The sequence below is a fragment of the Rhinolophus sinicus genome, chromosome 16, assembly GCF_057876585.1.
Source record: "Rhinolophus sinicus isolate RSI-liver-muscle chromosome 16, RSI-T2T, whole genome shotgun sequence".
In the NCBI taxonomy this organism is placed as follows: Eukaryota; Metazoa; Chordata; class Mammalia; order Chiroptera; family Rhinolophidae; genus Rhinolophus; species Rhinolophus sinicus.
The window spans coordinates 109,999,895-110,021,802 of record NC_142516.1 but is presented as its reverse complement, the minus strand read 5'-3'; the positions used below and the strand labels follow the sequence as shown (position 1 = coordinate 110,021,802).

The window sequence follows — 21,908 nt, the reverse complement described above, 5'->3', positions numbered from 1 at the left end:
AAATTGGGATGAGAGGAGCTGATATAAGGACTCTAAGGCAAAGGATGGAACAGACGCCTAGGAAGGTAAATTTTAATAGATGCTTTGAGTGAGATAAAGATCTGGGCTGGACTTAAGTTCCAGTGAAGTATTTATGGAAAGCAGCATGGACTGGGGGGTGGGAGGGAAGGCAATGGAGGAATTCTAACACAGAGCAGAGGATTGCCCTCCACTGTCACCTGTCTTGTCACCAAAACCGGAGCACTTTCTGGCAGTGTGTGTGTGAGGACCATGGGGGAAAGAAGAGCTTCAAGGAAGCTTTCCATTCCTCCTTCTAAAGCCTTTTTCATTTTCCCTGTTTTCCCTTTTCACCCTTACCTGCTTTATTATGGAGACTGCTAGTCAGGTACTATGGAGTTTTCTCTTTATGTGGCTGTTGGAAAACCAGAATTAAAATCACAGCCCAGTTCAAATAAGTTGGTAATAATTTTTTGAACTTAAAATACCACCACTCTCATCTTATTTCCCTACTCATATTTTCTCTTTAACCAAATATCTTAATCTTTCTAATATGAATTCTGTTGTATGTGTTTTTTTTTATAAGCTGCCTCAAGTCTCCTCTTTAAAGATGTGGCAGGTAAATAGATAAATAAAAAATAGGTGATAGAGGGAAAATTGATGAATATTTATACTCTCAGACAGACTGCACAGAATACAAACTGTATTTAAAAACTCAAGAGAGGTCAAGATGGGAAGGACAGAGAGAGTGACAGGGATCAATGGTGATAGAAAGAGACTTTCCCTCCCATCCCCTTTCTTTTCTTCTGCCCTCTGTGCCATCACCAAATGCAACACTGCACAGCACAGAATGGGTCTAGAGGTGAAGAAAGATGAACAAACTAATACTGAGAGAGGCTGGGAGAGAAATACTTAACAGTAACAGTAAAAGTAGAGTGGAGACTGCTCATATGGAAATCAAGAATTGTGTGTGTATTACACAAACAAATAATTTTCTTGATTATTTATATAAATATATGTTATAATAGTACATATTGATTATGTATTAAGCATATACACACAAACACATATAAAATCGTTGAAAAAGCAAAAGAGATTAGTGATGTTGGGAAGGGGGAAATGCAGCCAGAAAAGTTATTTCTGGCTATTTTTCAAATCTAATCTTGATTAGTTGGCATATATGAGCATGTTGTAAATAATTTATATCTCTCCCCAAAGCATTTGAATCTTAAATTAAGTCTGGGCCTGTTATGAATTAGACATATCCAATAATACTCTTTTCCAGCCTCAAGCTCAGATTCTTGTTTGGGTGGTTAATAGGACTTAATATAGGAAAATTAAAACTTTATGACACAATATGTTTCAAAAAGAACCAGTGGTAGTAAATATTATGACTCTCACCATTATTCTGGGATTTGGTGCATCATAGACAAACAAGTCCACAGATTTCCCTGGGAAATAATTTAGGGATGCAATGCTTGGAAACGTAATCTGAATTTCATACTATAAAAGTCTGTGTACAAATTATCATCAAACATCATACTTAAAATGATTAAAATTCAATAATTATTTACCTGGAGAGCAAATAGCCTATTATTTTATAAATCAAGATTGAGATCATTAACCTTAGAAATAATTTCATTTGAATGCTTTTGATTAATCATGTCATGGAAAAGGACAGGAGAAACCAGGCTACTTAGTATCAATTTTCAAAATTATTTAAAATTCGTGACTATAAATTAGATTTTCTTTATTTATTTATAATAACATCTTTCCAGACTTGTCTCTAGCATTTTAGAAGTAATTTTATGATGTTATCAATCATTACTAGATTGACAATTCAGTAAGAATATTCTGAATGTTTCCAGTTTTGTGTTAAAAATTACAGTAATTAAAAAAGAAGTAGAAAACACAATTTCTGCATTCTTTATTTTTAGTGACAAGTATGGTGCTTTGAATGCATAAACCAATTCGATATAGGTTCTAATCAAACCAACTTATGTTAAATAACACATCAATCAGCTTTTCTCTTCTAATCATTCTATAGTTAAATATTAAGTGCACATAGATACATATTATTATTATTAGAATGTTTTTAAACATAAGGAAAATAAGGTTCAGAATGGAGATTTCCATAAGATCACATAGATATTAAGAGGGAGAACTTCAAGTCCAGTGTTCTTTTTACTAGATTTATATTGCCTTCAAGAGCAGAAAACAGCATTTAATTTACAATTAGGCTTAAAATTAAAAAATTAAGTTAATTCCATTCTGAGTACTATGAGTCAGAACTCTTCATTCAAAGAGTTTCTTTAAGACCAAAAGATGGAAAGAAAACTTATTTCATGAACTCACAGAAATATGTAATTTTCTTCTTTCTTAATTATTTTTTTTGTTATAGTTGATATTCAATATTATTTTATATTAGTTTCAGGGGTACAGCATAACGATTAGGCATTTATATAATTTATGCAGTGATCCCTGGAATTAGTCTAGGACCCACCTGCCACTATACAAAGTCATCGCAACATTATTGACAATATTCCCTATGCTGTACTTTATATTCCCGTAACTATTTTGTATCAACCGATTTGTACTTCTTAATCCTTTCCCCTTTTTTCACCCACACCCTCAATGCCCCTCCCATCTGGCAATCATCAAAATGTTTTCTATATCTATGAGTTTGTTTCTGATTTGCTTGTTTATTTTGTTTGTTAGATTCCACATATAAGCAAAACAACATTGCATTTGTCTTTCTTTGTCAGACACTCCACTCGGCAGAGTACCCCTCCATGTCCATCCATGCTGCTGCAGATAGCAAGAACTCATTCCTTTTCGTGGGCGAACACTATTCCGTTGTATATATGTACTGCCTCCTCTTTATCCATTTTTTTCATTGACAGACACCCAGGCTGCCTCCATGTCTTGGCCATTGTAAACAATGTTGCAGTAAACATATGGATGCACATATTCCCTTGAAGTAGTATTTTGTTTTTTGTTTGTTTCTTTCCATTTTCATGAAATATCTGTTTCCATCTCTTTGCTTTCTGTCTTTCTGTGTGTCTTTCAATCTGAAGTGATTTTCTAGTAGGCAGCATAGGTAAGGATTTGGTTTTCTTATCCATTCAGCCCTCCATTGTCTTTTGATTGGAACATTTTATTCATTTACATTGCAAGTAACTGTTGAGAGATATGTAGCTATTGCCATTTTAATATTCATAATTTTGATTTTTTTTTTTCTATCTTAAAGAAGTCCTTCTAACATTCCTTGTAATACTGGTTTGGTCGTGATGAACTCCTTTAGCTTTTTCTTGTCTGGGAAGCTCTTTATCTGTCCTCTGATTTTAAATGACAGCCTTGCAGGGTAGAGTAATCTGGGTTATAGATCCTTACTTTTCATCACTTGCATATTTCCTGCCAATCCCTTTTGACCTGCAAAGTTCATGCTGAGAAATCAGCTAACAATCTTATGGGGTTCCCTTATAATTTACTAGTTGCCTTTCTCTTGCTTTTTTTAGGATTCTCTCTTTGTCTTTAACCTTTGCCATTTCAATTATAATGTGTCTAGGTGTGGGCCTGTTTGGTTTCATCTTGTTTGGGTCTCTCTGTGCTTCCTAGGCTTGCATGTCTATTTCATTTGCCATGTTAGGGAAGTTTTCTGTCATTATTACTTCAAATAGGTTCTCAATCCCTTGCTTTCTCTCTTTTCTTTCTGGTACTCCTATAATGCAAATGTTGTTATGCTTGATATTGTCCCAGATGTCTCTTAAACTATCCTCGTTTTTTGTTTTTTTTTAATTCTCTTTTGTTTTTGCTGTATGAATTGGATGTTTTCTGGTACCTTCTCTTCCAATTGCTGATTTGATTTTCTGCTTCATCTAGTCTGCTGGTGCATTCTTCTAGTCCTTCTAGTGCATTCTTCATTTCAGCTGTTGTATTCTTCACTTCTGACTGCTTCTTTTTTATGGTTGCTATGTCATTTTTTTTATGTTTGCTATCTCTTTATTGAAGTTCTCACTGAGTTCCTTGAGCATCCTTATAACCAGTGTCTTGAACTCTGTATCTGGTAGTTGCTTGCCTCCATTTTGTTTACTTCTTTTTCTGGAGTTTTCTCCTGTTCCTTTATTTGGGATGTATTTCTTTGTTTTCTCATTTTGGCTGCCTCCCTGTGTTTGTTTCTATGTATTAGGTAGATCTGCTGTGTCTCCCAGTCTTGGACAGGTGGCCTTATGTAGTAGGTGCCTTGTGGGACCCTGGCACAGTCTCCCTGGTCACCTGCTTTGGGTGCTCCAGGTGCTCCTTGTGTGGGTTGTGTGTGCCCTCCTGTGATAGTTGAGCCTTGATTGTTATCGGCACATCCATGCATGAGATTGACCCTTGGGCTGATTGGCTATGGGGCTTGGCCCTGTTCATGTTCTCAGCTCATGGATTACTGTGTAGGGGCTTACCCCACTGAGTGGGATTCCCCCCCCACCAGTGGGCTCTGGTGCCTGTTGAGATTGCCCTTTGTGTATGCCACTTGTGGGGCTAATTGTGTGGTGCTCTGCTGTGGTCTGAAGGCAACATCCAGGTATTTTGGTTCTGAGGCATCTTGGGAGGGGCTTCAGTGCAGGCCTATATCACCCACTGCCTGTGACCACCTGGGAACTACTTGGTCAGAGTACAATCTGCAGTTTTTCACTGCCTGTGCTAAACCTGTAGGCATATGGGAAGGGCCATGCTGTGTACAGAAGATGGCTACCACCAATACTGGGCCTGGGGTAGCTCGGCAAAAAGCCAGGACACCTGGAGGACTTCTGCCACCTGCCGGTTCCCTTAAAGTTTAGCTACTGATAAAGCCTCATTTAGTGTGCAAGTTGGTGAGGCAGATTCTCAGGCAGTCGCTAAAGTGGGAAGAGTTATGTTTACCAGGTTAATGTAGACTCTGTGTCATGCAGGGGCTCTGGTCCTCCTCCCCGCAGGATGTGGTGAGGCCGAAAACGAATACCAACAGAGCCATAGATAGGTGAGTCATACCACTATATTCTAACTGGCGGCTGGGTTGGAGACACAGGAAGCAGGAGCCTCAATCTGCTGTCCCTTCTCTGCCAACGAACTAACTCCCTAGAGTAGCCACAGCAGTTATATTAGTGGCTAATGTCTAACTGTTTACAGCTGATGGCCAACTAGTCACAGCTGATGGCCATCTACTACCCAAGCCAGCACCTTTCCACATGAGGTCGAGAGCCTAGATACTGCTCTCTGGGACTCTGTCCCCACACTCTGGTTTGGTGCCAGTGATGAGCCTGGAACTACTCAGGAAAAGTCTCAGAGCACAGTGAGACCAGCTGTCGCCCACCGGGAGTCCATGGACTCTGGATAGTTTTCCAAGAAACAGTACAATGTGGGCAGAGCTGGCTGCTGGCCGAGAAAGTGCATCCAACATTGGGGGAGTTTTTAAGGGCAGGATCCCAATGAGTCAGCAGGGTGGAGCCCCAGAGCTCATCTGACCAATCAGATTCAGGTTTGGCCATAAACAAGCTCAACACATTAAAGATGGTGGCTGCCTGCCTTGCTGCACAGGAGGAGCATTCCACAGGGAAAATGGAGACTGCCCTATAGCACTTGTCTCAAACTACATACCTCAGTCTACTCCCTGTATGCCTCTGATGCCTCCTGAATCATCATCCCTCAGCTGGAACCCAAGGTGAGTGCGTGCAAGTGAGTAAGTTTGTGTGCCATTCATTTAAGAGATCGTTCGGGTTTCTCACAGCTTTCTGTCCCACCTGGATGGTTGGAATCCCCACTGTTTTTCACCATCAGATGTTGTGGGGGCTCCTCTTCCTGGCACCAGTACTCTGGGCTGGAGAGCCTGGTGTGGAGGTCTGGGGTCCCTTGCTCCTCTGGGGGATACTTCCACAGCCAAAGTATTTTCAACCATCACATGGAGCTTGGGGACTAATCTGGTTTACGTCTGTGCCCCTCCTACCAATCTTGACATTGCTTCTTCTTTATATCCTTAGTTATAAAGCTCTTCAGCCGGACTTCAAATGGTTTTCCAGGTTGATTTTTCTATTATTTAGTTGTAATTTTAATGTGTTCATGGAAAGAAGCAGGCACAATGTTTATCTACTCCACTATTTTAAATGTCCTCCAAATACATTATTTAAATTAAACAAATATAATATGAAAAAACACACTCAACCAGTAAGGAACTAAGTGTATTCTTGGGGTAGTAGGAATTAATTTAGGCAGGATAGTTAATGTTTTCTTAATGAAGCTGAGGTATCACTTAGCAAAAGCAGGATTTTTAAAGGAGAGTAACACAGTTGAGGGTTTTCCCAACCTGACAGCTCTTTTCTTTTGAACCCTAATTGCTTTTGTAATTTAGATCTATTCTGAGTTTGTCACTGAAAGCCAAGAGTACAGATGTGCTGATTTGTTTTATATGTAAAAAGAGAAAAGCCAGGGGATGGGCTGGATCCTATTTCTACATCATTGATCTTTTTAGACATAACAAGAATTTGGGGTCATCATAGTAAACTAATCCTTTTTTTTTCTTTTTTACATTTTGCATAGTTATCCTTTCTCTTAGAATCAGGTCTTACTTCAGGGAGTTGAACTAAATAAAATAATTTGTTTTCATTAGGCATCTTTCATCATGGACAGTATTCATATATGAAAGCATAAAGCATAATACCCTACTCCATATTTAACTCCTGAGGCACAGGACGGTTAAAATTGTCTAAAAGTCATTATGAGATACACTTCAAAAAAGAGATTACAATTCATGGAACCATCAAGCAGGAAATATAATTGTTTCACTTTCTTCTACTGTGTCTTATAAAACTGAAGCATCTGAGTCTTATAAGTAAAGTTGAGACGAGAACCTCATGTCTTCCACTGTGGCTTTCCTTAAATACCTCCAAAAATTTAGGTAAATACATTTTCCACAAATAACCTGAGTAGATCTTGATCCTTTTGGTGAAAACTAAAATAAAAGGGTATACATTTCAGTAATTTAAGATGAAACAAAAGAAAATAAATCTGTATTTCTTCATTTATAGCATTGTGATTCTTATCTAAGTATATGTTGAATATCAATCTCCTCCTTTCTGATTACATATCTGATTTTTATTTCTTTGTATGTAAGTTTTCAGCAGAGTCTAAAACCTAGATGATACCAAAAAAACAAAAATAAAACAAATAAAACAAACCAACCATTTTTGACAAATGACAGATGAGTATAACCTCATTTGTATTCAGTTCTCCCTGAGTTTTATCTTAAGTCAATTGCCTAAACACATAATAATGGTAAAAGCTTTGATTGAGGAACTATGAGTCAGATAAGATAGTAGGACTTTCCAGTTACTATCTTACTTAGTCCTCCCAACAATCAACCCTATGAGAACATAACTATCATTGCCTAATTTATTAGGTGAGGAAGCCAAAGAACTGAGAAGCAGAAGGACTTCTCCGACTCACACAGTAATATGTAGCAGAGCCAACATTCAAACCCAGGCAGACATTTTCTGAATCCTATGCTTGTTTGAATAGAGAACATTCTTTCAACCATCAAAATAAAATTTATGTTTAATATGTCAGGACCAATTTTGCTACCAACCATCTGATGGCGTCCAGAGTAGATTTTTTTCTAATAAATTCATTAACTTTGTATATAAATTGATTAAATTGTTTAATTACAAAATAATACAAATTAGCTTAAGATGTCATAAATGCTCACAAATTATAAACTAGTTTAAGAGATTTTGGTATCTGGAAGCATAGCCCAGAAATTATAAGCTGCTAAAGGTAGGGATTTTAGCTGTCTCATTCTGACATGCACCTGAAATAGTATTATTATTATTATTATCAGATTTTGTATATGTGAGCATAATTATAAACAAGAATAAAATCATACAATTATAAATTTCATTTTAGCTAAAGTATATAGCTATTTTTATGAGATGACATTTTCCATTTGCAGTTCAGATGTGTTTGAAGGATAGACATGAAATAGGAGCTGGAGAGGAAATTTATTTAATTAGACACTAAAGATAAACTGTAATGAGGAGTGACAGATTGATTTCCATATCATGAAACTAATCAATCTAAATAACTAATACACAGCTAAACAAATCTAAGCACCCTACCTCAATTCTCCATTATATCCTAAACACAATGCCCCACTTGCAAATGGTGGACATATTGGCTTAAATAAAGTGGTATGATGAAGGTTTACAACTGTCCCCACGTGCTGTCTGGAGTAGCACAGAGCACTGGAGAGTGTGGTGCTCAGTGGCCAGCCCTTCCTACTCTGCCCTAGTCCCAGGACACAAAGCAAGTTCTGAATGTCACGGGAATCACTTCCCTGACTACAGGTGAAGGGAAGTGGAAATAACAATAACCCTGTGTTTATCTTCTCAAGGTGCTGTTGTGAAATTGCCATCTTGCCCTCTCCCATTCTTCAAGTTTAAAAATAATATTTAGTTTTTGCTAAATGTTATAAATCCATGTGCAGCAAATGTTGTAACTTTTCTTGTGGTTTTGAGGAAAGGAATACTCAACCTGGAAGAAGTTATTCCAAGTGCAAGGGCTGACTTTTTAACAGACTTGATGTTTGAGTGCCATATATCAACATGATTTCATGTAAGGTTAAGCCTTTGCTAAATGTGCTTTACAGGCATCACATAGGAAACATTGACCTAATAGTGAATTTTATTATGTACTTTCTTGGTTATAGGTGTTTTGGGTGTCTTTTTGTATGGGGTAAAATTGAATTTATATAAAATCTCTTCCTCTGAATCAGTAAAATAGTTTCTAGTTCATCAGCGATCATCTATTGTGCACCTTGCATGTTCCTGTCACCAGGACAACACTGGACTTGACTCATAATGAACTGATCTAAGAGAGTATAAAGATTGGGAAAATTTTGTCCTCCATTTGAATAAATGCTGAATTAAAACTTACAGCACTTCTTGGAATACACATTTTAATACCAAAGGGATATCCGAAGAAACATCCAAAGGAAAAAGAAACCTATTTTAGGACAGATGATTTGGCTGGACCTGTGAGGGCTAAACTGCTTAAATGCAAGGCCATATATAGACAGAAGAAAAACAACAATATCTTATTGCATTATCAACCCAAATGGAATATACTGTGCCTTACTTTTGTGTTGATTTTGGCATAAACCACAATACCTTGAATTATTTTGAAAGATGGTAATAGGAGAGTCAGTTGGCAAGATTTCAAATAAAAGCTGAGGAGGATAAAAAGCAGTAACCAGAACTGTTTCCTTTTGTCTATAAATGTTTTGCTAATCACAGAATGAAGGGCAATTCGCATTGGAAAAGATACTCCCTCTTTGTAAGTGGCAAAAGCTGAAAAAAAATCTAGGGAACACATGAAGTGGTAACACAACTTTACACAGTGAAGTTTAAAAGTGAGAGTGAAAATAAATCCTGCTGGGCAGTTCCTTGTGCAGCTTTGGGACACCTACAGTATGGCATCTGCACAGACTTTGATATCTGCCTTGGGAAAGCCAAACGTTTTTAAGAATGCTTTCCAAGTGAACAGAGAAGCAAGGCTTAAGGAGTCGACTTTGCTGAGACGCTCCAAGCTGAAACTTTGCTCTTTGCTCCATTCGTTGTTATTCAGAGATCTAAATTCAGGATCCAGTGACATTTAGACTTTTCTGAGTCATTCAGATACCATAATCATTATACTAAGAACAAATATACATACTCATACATAGCCGTGACTGACAACATCCCACTCCAAATGTATCATCCTATCATACTTACAACACCTAAAGGAAACTACCAATCACTTCCAAAACTCCAGTCTGACAGACCTCTCAAGTGACCTGCCATTATGAGACTTTGGCCTGCTGGCCAGTGGTATAGTTGCCTTAAAATAATCCTTACCAATTTAAGAAGCATTACTAGTCCCCAAAGAAATGTTCAATTGTCTGTCAAAGTATAAGAAAAACAAGAACAATTATATTAGGCTTTATTAAAACAATATTTATACAATGTAATGAATATCTTTTAATTTGAAATTACCATTCCATTTCTTTTCTTTGTAAAAAAACCCAGCTCATCATTTAAAAAGTAATGGTAAAAAAAAACCTAGTTTTTTTTTAAAAATTGGTTTGTATTTTATGTCTTCATTTGATAAATTCAGATGCCTTAATTGATAATCTTTTGACAATTCTGATTTTATTTCTATAGTGGTTAGGTCCATAAAAATAAAAAGCCTAAGAATTATTTTAAATGATAGATCTGGTGGTAAGAATTTCCTTCCAACTTTCCAAATTAAGCATAGGGAATAGTATACAAAGAAGAATGAAACTTCGAGTTGCATATATATGTGCAGGAAAGTTTTGAAAAGTAACCATTATGTGGATTAAAATAGATGACATTTTCCTTATAAAAAATTGGTAAAAAAGAAAAAAGATATAACACTGGTTGTTGAAGTGGGTGGGTGTAAAGATCAGGCATTCTCACACCCCACTGACAGCAATGGAAACGGATACAAATATATTAGGTTGGAGCAAAAGTAATTGCGTTTTTTGCAATTTTTAACCTTTTAAACAGCAATTAATTTTGCACCAACCTAATACTAGACTCCTATTTGTTAATGACTATCAAAAGACATAGTTGTGCATTACTTCCACACATTTTTACATGTAGGAATTTACTTCAAGAAATAGTTATGTATATATTCAATGATTGAGCTACTAGGAAGCTCCTGTCAGAAGTGCTGATATCATTAAAAAAATTAGAAAATACCCCCGTTTACAAGAATATAAAACTGGTTTAAAACATTATGTAGTTCCTAAAAGGGTATATTATATAGCATTAATATGGTGCAGACAGTGTGATAATTTTGAAAGTTCTTTACAATGTATTGTTAAGTGAAAAAACAAACAAACAAAAAACAGATCCAAAACACTGTGTAGTATGACTTATGAATAGATATGGAAAGAGGAACCTGAAAGTGTATATAATAAAATTAACAGCTAGGTAATGAGATTAAAAGCCCCTCAACTTTTTGTGAGTGTTACAGGTTGAATGGTGTCCCCTGAAAAAGACATGCTGATGTCTTAACTGCAAGCACCTCAGAACATGACCTTATTTGGAAACAGGGTCATCCTTACAGGTATAATTAGTTAAGATGTAGTTAAGATGATATCATACTGGAGTTGAGTGGGCTCTTAGTTCATCCAGTATGGCTGGTGTCTTTATACGAAGCTGATGTGAAGTCAGAGACACAAAGTAAAAACAACATGAAATAACAGACAGAGATTAGAGCGACGCAGCTGCAAGCCAAGGAACATGAAGTATCAGCAGCCACCACCAGAAGCTCGGAAGAGGCAGGAAGGATTCACCCCATCTCAGAGCATTGTGGCTCTGTTGACACCTTGATTTTGGACTTCCAACCTCCAGAATTGTGAGAAGGTTCTTGTTGTTTTAAGCCACCACTTGTGGTACTTTGTTATGGCTGTCCTGGGAAAGTAATACAATGGGCAATACACTCAGAAAAGTACAAAACACATAAATTCACAGCTCAATGCATAAGTGAAAAGTAGAGTACATGCAAGGTTGGACAATGAAGTTCATGGACTCATCCTAGAAAAAGTGTTACATACCTCATTGCTGAATATCACTATGGTCACCTTCGAAGTACTCCCCATGGGAAGCTATGCATCTACGCCAGTGCCTAGTCCACCCTTCAAAGCAATTTTAGAACTCTTTTTCTGGAATGGCCATCAGAGCTGTCGTTTTATTACCCTTGATGTCCTGAATGTCATCAAGATGTCTTCCTTTCAATATTTCCTTTATCTTCAGATAAAGAAAGAAGTCATCGGAGGCCAGATCAGGTGAGTAGGGAGGGTGTTCCAATAGTTAGTGGTTTACTGGCTAAAAACTCCCTCACAGACAGTGCCGTGTGAGCTGGTGCATTGTCGTGATGCAAGAGCCATGAATTGTTGACAAAAAGTTCAGGTCATTTTCATCTAACTTTTTCATGCAGCCTTTTCAGCTCTTCCAAATAGTAAACTTGGTTAACTGTTTGTCCAGTTGGTACGAATTCATAATGAATAATCCCTCTGATATCAAAAAGTTTAGCAACATCTTTGCAACAAGTTCGCAAACTTAATTGTCAGACCTCTAGTGTATGACTACAGTAGAAATTCCCCAGTAGATTCTTCCCAATCCTCACCTCTTACCTCTTTCCCAGAGGTAATAACTGTCATGATTTCTAATACTCTAGTTTATTCTGTGGAAGAACATGTTTATAAATGAAACCAGATAGTATGCATTCTTGTCTGTGTGGCTTCTTTCACCCACTACTATGTCTCTAAAATTCAACCACACATATACCATAATTTATGCATCCGTTTATCCTTGGATAAATGGATATTTGGTGTTTTTTGTTGTTTAATGCTGTTGTAAATAACACTGCTATCAACGTGCTCATGCATATCTTTTGTTCACAAGCACACCCATTTCTGTTGGTTATTTAACACAGAATATGCATGTTTATAACATTTGTAGACAATTACAAACAACTTTCTAAAATATTTGTATCAGTTTTCACACCTACCAGCAGTGAGTGAGAATTCTTATACTTGATACTGCTAAGTGTTTTTGAATTTGTATCATTCTTGAGGGAGTGTAGTAGTATCTTCCTATATTTTAATTTTCACTTTCCCAATCACTAATCAATACTTTTTCATGGGTTTACTAGCCATTTGAATATCTACATCGTGAGTACTCGGTGGTAAAACTATACTGGACAACAGTTTGCCAGAATAAGTAATTTGACAATAATAAGAAATATATTAAATATAATGGTTATTAGAAAATAGTATCATTGGTTACACATATTAGTAAATAGTTTTAGTAGTATTTACTGAAATTAATAACATTTATTATTATGTAGAGAAAAAATAAACGTTTAAAAATGGGGTGAGACTCATACTTCCTCATTCCTCTGTAAAAGTTTTAGGAAACACATTGCTCCAAGCTGTAGAAGGCCCCATTGAAAATGGTTTCAAATCAGGATGTTTATTGCCTAATATAATAACAATTTCAGAACAGCATGGTTCCAGTGCTCATTAATTCAGTGTTCAGTGAACATTACTGAGACCACCTTTCCAGTGTTTCAGCTCTACCTTTAAATACCTCGGCAGGGTGATGGGAGTAGTTCTCTGTGGGTACAGACAGGAAAGAAGTCTACACATTTATGGGGAAAAGGTTGGTATATTACCACTGATTTTTTTTCTCATGATTGATAAGCTCATTGATTTGTTTTCTGATGATATACTTTCCATAGTTGAGAAACAAGGCCAATGTCCTGGACTAAATTTCGCACATATGATATATTAAATGTGGGGGGAAATACTCTAAATAATAGGCATCTTGAATTAGTGCCCAGTTTAATGAAAATTCCAAGTTTAAATTCCAGATGCAACACGAAGCAAGTGTTTCTCAAACCCAAGTGGGTTGTTATACAAATCTTAATCCAAAGATTATGCTTAAAATGTTATTTAACACTTTAATGTATGACAATGATTAATGCTATAGTCACACAGGGATAATCTTATTTCAAACTATAAGTATTCCTTGAAATGAGAGTTCAGTTCAATATGAGAAAAATCCAAGATGACAGGGAAAAAAAGCTTATTAAAATATCTTTGGTGAAATATATAAAAACACATTTTTCACTAGCATTTAACATTTCTTTATAAAATGAAAAATAAATAAAACCTTTCCTTGTAAAGATTTTTGTGCTAGAATTGCATAATTTAGGATTCCCCTGGCTCATGAATGTTGAAATAACTATCACCTATACCAAAATTCTAAACCCACACTTGGCAGCCTCTGCAGACACACACACACAAACAAACAAACAGAAAATAAGTGAAGACCTGTACCCTCTCCCCCTCTCTCCTCCCCACACGTGGTCTCACTCCCTCAGAGGGACACTGTCACTTCTCCCTGGAGAGTAACTTGGCAGCTCTACCTACCCTCTTTCTTTAAGTTAGCTTAGAAGATTCTTCATTCTCCTGATTTCGCCTGTCGCATTCCTTGTATCTACTATTCCTCTCTTTGGATATTTCACTCAACTCCCATCTCACTAGGAACATTTTTCCTCTCCCTTATGATTCTTGGATCTTACATGGGCTTCAGATCTCCCAGATTCCCTACTTACAGAAAGAAGAAAGTATGGAAACTCTGATAGAACTAATAGCACTTCAGAACCAGTTCTGAAGAGAGAACTTTCCATGTCTTTCACTCTTGCCTTAGATGCTTTTTTTTTTTTTGCTTTTTTGGTCCCCCAAAATAGGAAGGAAACGGAGGTTGTTTTATCATTACCCTAGTTCTACTACTCAGTCACAATGAAGATGTGTTCAGTCAGCTGGAGGTTAAGACTGATTGTCAGTTAACATATCATTTGGGGCCCAGAAAGGATGCACTCTGAACTAAATGGAGCTTGCTTCACATTCTTTCTATCTAGAACATTAATCGTGTGGTAAAAAAAAAAAAAAAAAAAAAAAAATAGCATTAAACCCATGAGAAGGAAAATTGGTGATTTCATATTTAGGGAAGAAAAGTGTTTGAGCACTAGGCTAAATAGTCCACATCCACCAGGATATCTGATGTACCAAACTCAACAGGCCAAAACTATCATTACTTCTCTTTTACAGAGGAAGAAGCAGGAAGCTGTAGAGGGTGTTTGCTTAACTAATGAAGTTACTTGAATAGTTGAATTAGGATTCAAGTTACCTTCTGCCTTCAGGGTCTGCCTCTAACAGTTTTTTAAGACTCAGGTCAAAAGCATAAGAGGAAGTTCATATTACCATACATCTACATATTTAACAAATCAAACTAATCACATTTTAAATAAAATACCTCATATACACTTACCTTTACAAATAATGCTTCATAAAACCCTAGAAAGTGAGGTTCTAATTTAGATCTCTTACTCCTTAGTGTTCTCAGAAACAAACCCCACCATTTCTCAGTTCTGCCTCTGTCCTCCATCACAAGAGGGCATCACAGCTGTCACATCCATGCTGGTCCACACACATCACAAACAATCATCCTTGGCCACCTCAGGGCTGGAAGGAGATTATTTCAGTGGTGTGACCTATGAAGGAAGGACAGACTTGGCAAATAAGCCAATCTAGGTTCTGGAAGCAGGCTCAGAGCTGTTAGCATAGAACATTTTGGGTCCAGGAATCTGGGCTATGGTCTAATAAAGGGAGGAGTTGGCTCTTTCCTCTCCAGCTGTGGCCACCTTGCCCAAAGGGAGCATCTTAGCCCACTGGGAGCATCTAAAAGGACATGAGGGGGCCCTCTAAAGCAGTGTTTCTCAAACTTTAACTGCCTTTGGGTCATAATGGCCTAGACACAGAGCAGGGACCCCTGTTACTGGGGTGTGAGGGCGGTGATTGCTGTCAGATTCTAATGGCTACACTTACAGCTCCGTTGCGACCCTGCTGCCCAAGAACGTTCAGAAGAAAAATAATACAGAAAAGATAAACTCATTAGGGCTATATAAGCAGTCAGGAAAAATAATGCATATAGAAAAGTTTCCTGGGAAGAAGCTCAAGTAATGAGGTCAATTTAAGTGATTTTATTTCTTTCTGCAAAACCATCCATGCCCAGTTTTTTCTCTGTAGAATACATTATTTTATTGCCTTTTGCAAATCATTATTTATTGGCTCTAAATGACACAGAGTGAGTGGAAATCCTACTAAAAATACTTCGCAATTTGGCTCTAAGGAATCGTGGAGAAAAGCGTGGCTTTCCACCTGGGTTCTGGCTCCAGCTCTACTGCCAACAAGCCACCCTGGGTAAGTCACTTAACTTCCCACGCCTGATTTTCCTTGTCTAGGAGCACAAGGAAAAGTAAAGGCCCTGCAGACCTAGAAACAGGAGGTATGGATAAAATGTGAAAATAGATATGAAATATGTAATTTGGAAATCAGACAGTTGATTTATCTGGAAATATATGTATGTGTAAGATGATAAAATTTACTGTTAATGTGAAGAAAAACATTTTATCTTCATTTTAACTTTTGAATACTGTAAATGTTATGTAATGGTTTATTGCATTATTTATAAAATATTTATAGTATTTTGGAAGTAGGGTGAAAAAGGAGTACTTTTAGAAAATCATATTTTCTTGTGGAAATATCCATGTTAGTTTCTGCCTTGCGTAATTTTCACTAAAGCTAAGACATTAAAGAACTCATTAAAGTTACAAGAGACAAGTTCACAATTGAATTACATGCAACTTTTAAATATAATTCAACATAGCTTTTTAAAAAAATCTCTACCATTCAATAGTTACATACATACATGTGTGAAAGAACTGTAAATAACTTATCATATAAAGGCCCAGGCATATAGTTTTAAGAGTCACCATCCAGGGGTATCCTATATTAAGAATTTGATTATATATTTTTCTAATTGAAAGGCAGAATGGAAAATCTTCCCTTTTATATAGTTAATCATTAATCTGATAGTTTCTTATGTCTGCTTAAAAACTTTATACTTAGGATATCACATTTTATTATTCCCTTCAAATTAAAGTTTCCAAAAAAGAACAATAAGCAGCTAGGAACCTAAATAGTTACTCCAAATATTCACCTTATTTATAAGTTTCTCATGTATATCAATATACCTTTCTTCACTATTACCTGAGATTTATTATATATATTAACATCATATTCATCAGGTAATAATGGCAATATGTCCCATGTAAATAAAATTCATATAAAACTAATTTCTTCACAATAAAACAGTAAATGATTTCATAGGGAAATATTTATCCTTAATTCATTGAGTCATGAGTACATAAATAGGCCCTTTATGAATATATCAAATCCTCGGTTTTGCTGTCCCATTTTCACTAGGGCTTTAGAATCTTGCCCAAGGACATCCATGCATGACAGTGCTGTTTGAGATTGTGACCACTAGCCACATACAGTTATTCAGCACTTTTTGTGGCTAGGGCAAGTGAAGAACTGAATTTTTCACTGTGTTTAATTTCAATTAATTTAAAATTAATTTAAAAATTGATAATTCAGTTGTTAGAAAACTGTTAAATGTGTGTGGAATAATTTCAGTATATGAGTCTACTTTTTCAAGTTTTATATAGTCTAAATAGAGATCAAGTATTTCAGTGAAAATTTAACATCTGATTGAAGTTAAATTTACACTGGATTCAAAGACTCAATACCAACACAGTTGTAAAATATTTCATTAATGATTCTTAATATTTATTACATATTGAAAAGACAATATTTTGGATCTATTAGATTAAGTAAAATATATTATTAAAAGTAATTTCACTTATTTCTTTTTATTGAATTTATTATGACTACCAGAATACTTAAAAGTACATGTGTGACTCACATAGTGTTTATACTGGATAGCACTGGTATGGAATATGGCTGACCTTAGAGTAAAATCTAGTCTGTCTGTCTCCCAAGTTGGTTATTTCCATCAAGACTAGGCTGATTATCAGTGTATGATTCATTTGTATTAATCATCTTTCGGGTTAAATGGGAACACTGAATATAGGTACATTGTAGGATGAACCAAGAACATTATTTTAATGTACATTTTCAGTCTATGCTATTTTTGATGACACTCATGTTTTTAAGTTATATTAAGTAGTCCAAAATTGTTTGATTTGGTGGGTCTTAGGTCTATTTCATTTTTTTTTTTTTTTTTAAGATTTTATTGGGGAAGGGGAACAGGACTTTATTGGGGAACAGTGTGTACTTCCAGGCCTTTTTTCCAAGTCAAGTTGTTGTCCTTTCAATCTTAGTTGTGGAGGGTGCTGTTCAGCTTCAAGTTGTTGTCCTTTCAGTCTTAGTTTTGGAGGGTGCAGCTCAGCTCCAGGTCCAGTTGCCATTGCTAGTTGCAGGGGGCACAGCCCACCATCTCTTGCGGGAGGCGAAACCGGCAACCTTGTGGTTGAGAGGATGCGCTCCAACCAACCGAGCCATCCAGGAGCTCAGCAGGAGCTCAGCTCAAGGTGCCGTGTTCAATCTTAGTTGCAGGGGGCGCTGCCCACCATCCCTTGTGGGACTCGAGGAATTGAACTGGCAACCTTGTGGTTGAGAGCCCACTGGCCCATGTGGGAATCGAACTGGCAGCCTTCGGAGTTAGGAGCATGGAGCTCTAACAGCCTGAGCCACTGGGCCAGCCCAAGATCTATTTCATTTTAAAAATTATTTTTTTCTCTCTAATTTTCCCCATTGTTCTCAGCACGGGGAAATTTTCTCCCTTTTCTAGCCCCACTATAGATTTCCCTAGCAGGTTGTTCTTCTCTAATCTACTTATACACCTTTGGTGTTAATTTTCTGTGGGCCAGGAAGTCAACTAAAGGAGTCCTTTAGCATCAAGTATAAACTATCATCCATTTAGCTCTTGTTAAGCACGTACTAGTAGTCAGACTTTGTCCAAAAGAATGTCAGAGAAAAGCAGAGATATAATATAATGGCCTTTCAATCAATATTTCAGTTGCTTAGATAACTTTTATTATTATTTTTTTCTTTTTCTGCTTAACTTCCATTTCTGGCATTGTTCTTGATATTCCATTCAGCTAAATAAGTGAATATAGGTGTTATCATTTCCATTTTAAATGTGATTTTGTCTCAAAAGTTAGTGCCCATAATTAATTCTACAGCTGCTACCATCAACTAAAAATAGAAAAAGGAATCAGACCAACAAAAATTCTGTAATATAGTATATTAAATCAAGAGTGAAAATATTCCATCTGCCAAATCATTTATTTCTGAATGAAAGTCCATTAGAGAACATTCATAAAGACTTTCAATAGCTCAGCAGTATAAGTGACTTCGAAACACTAGCCAGGAGACTGATTTTTGTTTATTGTATACTTCCGTTTTCTAATAAGACTGTTGGTCACATTTCAAAATGAATAAACATTAAATTATACAGTGTACTCGAAGATCCTCTTAAAATGTCTATTAATAGTTTTTCTCACCTTGGTATTAATATCAAGGTTAAGACACATTAAGTTTATTGACTACTTTTGTGCTTTAAATATTTTAGTTTAGGTTCTTTGAATTATATTTCTTTGTTTATTTTCATGTCAGAATATCATGACTCATGACAGTCAAGAAAAAGAATTGCCACAGATAATTTTATTTATGGAGTTATGAGTTTTAAAAACTTTTGAGTAGATTACAAAGAAATCAAGATAAAATACAATATTAAATTTTAATAAAACTTATCTAAATCAACTTTTAAAAATTTTACAGAACTTCCCAAGATGTAGTCAAATTTATTGCTTGAAAAAAAATAGACTGTTAAAGTGGTTAATCTAACAAAAGAAAAATGAAAACACAGTAGGTCCCCAAAGATAGCATTTAAAGACTATCTGCTAGAACAGCTGGGATATTATTACGAAATTTAATAAACAGCAAGCTCAGTAGCTCGTCTATTTCACGTTGCTTTGAGAAATATTAGTTTCAGTGCTCTCGTCACTGTGATAGAATAGAGATTTGTGAAACTGGGAGTGTTCTCTTAAAGTAATGTAAAGTCAGACATAAATGTCTTCCAAAAGAGGAAAATGGGGTAATATAAGAACTTAGTTTCCAAAGGAACAAATATTTGGAGGTGTGTTTAATACCTATTATTTTTAATGTAATTCTAAAAACACTGGCAAGAAAAATCTGTGGCAGAATACCCCCTTGAGTGCAAAGCACAGAATAGCTGCTTGTCTTAATACAGGGTGGACCAATTGTGCAGAGGCCCAGACGTTCATTTTTGTCCTATTCACTTTTTGATCTTTCTGCCAGGACATAAACTCCATTCTACCCCAAGCTGCCACGCCAATGTGCACATCGTTCAGAGGAGACAAGCAAGATTTGTCAGACCTTGAAGCGTTTTGTATAGTTTATGATAATTAAAAACAACATTCTACCATATTTCCTGAGGTTGCTTTCCAAAATCAACTGAAGGAAATCTTAAGTCCTTTTTTCAAAAAGAAAAAAATAGAAACTGAAATGGTAACCCACAGAATGAGAGCTGACATGGTGCCTAGCAGCCCATGGAATCAAACAGTTTGCTCCTCTAATAACACTAACCATGCTTCTTTCAGAATGGTTCTGTTGTTGAAATTCAGAAAGAACTGAATTCTTATTCTTTTTGTTCCCTTATCCCCAAAGTCTTCTGAATATAAATTTGACTGTTTAAAGTTACCAGTGGCCTATACTTGGAAGAAATGTGGAATTGTTTTAAAAGTTGTATGTTTAAAGTGGCTTACAAACCATAGTTTAGGGTTTATGGTTTTCTTTTAGAATGTAAAGAAAGCTATGTATCCCTCTCCACTGAAAAATGTCCTTAGTACAAAATATTGTTTACAATTTCAGTGAATTTATGGATACATTGAAATGGACTTCCCAATCCAATGGTAGTAGATTTCAGGCTGAAAAACTCGTTAAGTTCTATTACTTTCATAAGTAAACATCATTAGTTCTCTAAATAACTCACTTATTTATTTTATTTTATTTTAAATTAAATTACTGGGTGACAATAGTAAAACTACATAGGTTTCATATGTACAATTCTCTAATATATCATGTATTTATTTTTAATTGTATCATTAATAGGTATTTGAGCGGGTTTTTTGAAAATCCTGTTAAGCATAAATTGATTGAAGGCAGTAAATCCTTCATTTATTAATATGAATTTAAGGATGAGTCATTTTGATTATTAATCTGGAAGTTGAAGAAGCAGAGACCAAGTGGATCACACCCAGGCATTCACCATACCTATGCCAAAATAGAAATAAGCTACATCAATAAGCAAGTCGAGAGATAAGGAAATAATGTCAATATATATTGTCCCTCATCTTTCTAACTTCTAGATATTGAAGTGTCCCATGATACATTGTTCACACTTCCCCTCTTATCCATCTGTATTTAGGCCCTAAATAATTGTGTCCAGTATCAATTTTAAATACCACCTGGAAATCTGGCACCTCATAAATTCTAATCTGCAGTCCTTATCTTTTTTCTGAATTCCAGATTTATCTAAGTATCTACTAGACTTCTCCATTTAAATGTCTGTCATACACCTCATGATGGAAACCCAAATCCTATTCTCTCTCTCAAAACCTGTTCTTCCCAAGGTATTCCCCATCTCGGTAAAAATGCATTTCTAGTTGCTAAAGCCAAGAGCCTTGGTGTCTCACTACACCTCTCCAGGAAAAACCTATAGGCTTCATCTACAAAATACTTACGAACTCTGACCAGTTGTCCCCGCTACAGCAATAGCAAGCTGGTGCAAATGACCATAACCACTCACCCAGACTGTGGCAGGGCAAACCTCTCCCCTGACCTGCTGCTCAACCCTGGCCCCTGCTTCTTCACATAGTAGCCAGGGCAATGCTTCTAATCTTAAAAAGTTTGTTTTGTAGCTCAAAATGCTTCATTGGTTTAATGTAAAATCAAAAGGCATTGCAATGACTTACTCTGCTCTTAATGTTGGTTTTGCCTAGATGCCTCTTTCCCCAGATATTTGCATGACTTACTCCCCCTTTCCTTCAGGTCTTAGATAAAATATAACCTCATGAGCAAATCTTTTCTCATGGCCCTATATGAAATAATAATAGTCTGTCTCACCCTTGTACGCTTTATCTTGTCTACCTTGCTTTAATTTTAATCCTTATTTAATACTATATAACTTTGTATATGTCTGTTTACTGTCTGAGTCCCCCCCCCCCAAAAAAAAAAAAACAATAAAAAAAGGATACAAATGGAAAGAGAGCAGAGATTTGGAATTGATTTTGTTTTGTTGGCTGCTTTATCTCCAATGCTTAGGACAGTACCTAATGCCTGGGGGATTCTTAATAAATAGCTGTTTAATGAT

The 21,908-nt window shown here is 36.1% G+C and overlaps 1 protein-coding gene across 1 annotated transcript in view; it reads left to right on the top strand.

Annotated features, from left to right (window-relative positions):
• Window positions 1-5,567: 5,567 nt before the first annotated feature.
• Window positions 5,568-21,908, top strand: part of VEGFC (vascular endothelial growth factor C) — a 191,982-nt gene continuing 175,641 nt past the window's right edge. The window contains exon 1 of the mRNA XM_074329888.2: window positions 5,568-5,683. The gene's annotated coding sequence lies outside the window, so the exon portion shown is untranslated. The remainder of the gene's footprint in view (window positions 5,684-21,908) is intronic.